This window comes from Capsicum annuum, unplaced genomic scaffold, assembly GCF_002878395.1.
Source record: "Capsicum annuum cultivar UCD-10X-F1 unplaced genomic scaffold, UCD10Xv1.1 ctg5375, whole genome shotgun sequence".
Lineage (NCBI taxonomy): Eukaryota > Viridiplantae > Streptophyta > Magnoliopsida > Solanales > Solanaceae > Capsicum > Capsicum annuum.
In genome coordinates, this window is record NW_025861879.1 from 116,701 (window position 1) to 118,204 (window position 1,504).

A 1,504-nucleotide genomic window follows, 5' to 3' on the forward strand; every position below is an offset into this window, starting at 1 on the left:
ATCATTAGCATAATAGATAGCTTATGATTTGCATAATCAATAGCTTACGAATAGATTGATTAATAGATAATCCATGGAATAATCTATAATTTATTCATAGAATAATCAATAACTTAATCGTCAATGTAGTCATAAGCATGACCTCTAGTATGAACAATAGCGTAAACACTAATATATCAATGAGCGTGTTCACTAGCGTAGTTAATAGTTCCTTTGTTTGCTCAATCTATAGAAAAAATTATGGATTAATCAATATTATAGTGAAGGTATTTTTCAACAATATATTCAGTAGCCCAATTAATAACCGAATCAATAGCACATACAATAGGTCATCAATAACTTATTCATGGCATATGCATTAAGAATCACTTCCAACGTCATCCATCATAATCAACAAGTAACAAGGTGTCCAAATATAACAAAAATAACCATCATACTAGATGTACATAAGTGTAGTAGAGGGTCTTAAATAACTACCACAAGTCTTGGCCTAAGATGGGTTAAAGTGTGCAGTTCTAAATCCCCAAAATCATTTACCAAGAAATGCCTACCCCAGACTAAGATAAGGTATCTAATTTCATTATTAGATGTCCAACAAGCTACAACTAATCTTAGGATGGAAATTCCTCCTAATACTGAGCAACTAAGGTACTTCTACCTAAGGTAAGGCAATCTAGGTAGGTTCCATCCTAAACTCAAGTGACTAAGGAAATCTCCTTATTAGTTTTGTAACTAGAGCATTTCTGACCAAAGCATAAGCCTAATAGGTCAAATTCACCTCTAGTATGGTTAACTAGGCTAATCATGCCCAAAATGATATCCAGAATAGACAAGATATTCCAACTAATCCCAAGCATTTCAATTTATCACACCAACACCTAAACCCTTTGCAAATCTAATACAATATCTTAAAGATACTATGAAGTAGATAAATATAACAAGGGGTACACCCTAGCCTACTTGGACGCCGAAGAAAACTCAAAACATCTTCAAAATCACCATTTTTCCTTTACAAGAAGCTTCCACGAAATGTCAAGTTATGAGAATCACATTCTACTCATCAATACATGAAAAATGATACCTATATTACACTATTGTACATGGGGTAAAAAATCACCCAAAAATCTCATGTAGGTCCCATTTATGAAAAAATAACATTTCCAAAACCAAGCTAGCATTCCCTCATGCTTAAGAAGTAATTACTCTTAAAAATGCATGAAATTACAAATAATTTAGGGCTATAATCAAGCCCCCAAAGTTTTGGAATTTCAACAAGGAATTGGAAATTCTAACATGAAAAGGGTGAAATCTTACAACAAATTGGAAGATAATCGCGAAAATGAGTGATAGCCATGCTCCTAAATTACCCAAAAGCCATAATTTCAAGATATCTCCCAATTTAGGGTTTTACCTCTCTTGTAATGGATGAAGAATGAGCAAAATCATGCAAAAAAGATCTCTTTATGCCCATACCAAGTTCTTGCGTATCGCTATTATGACACGA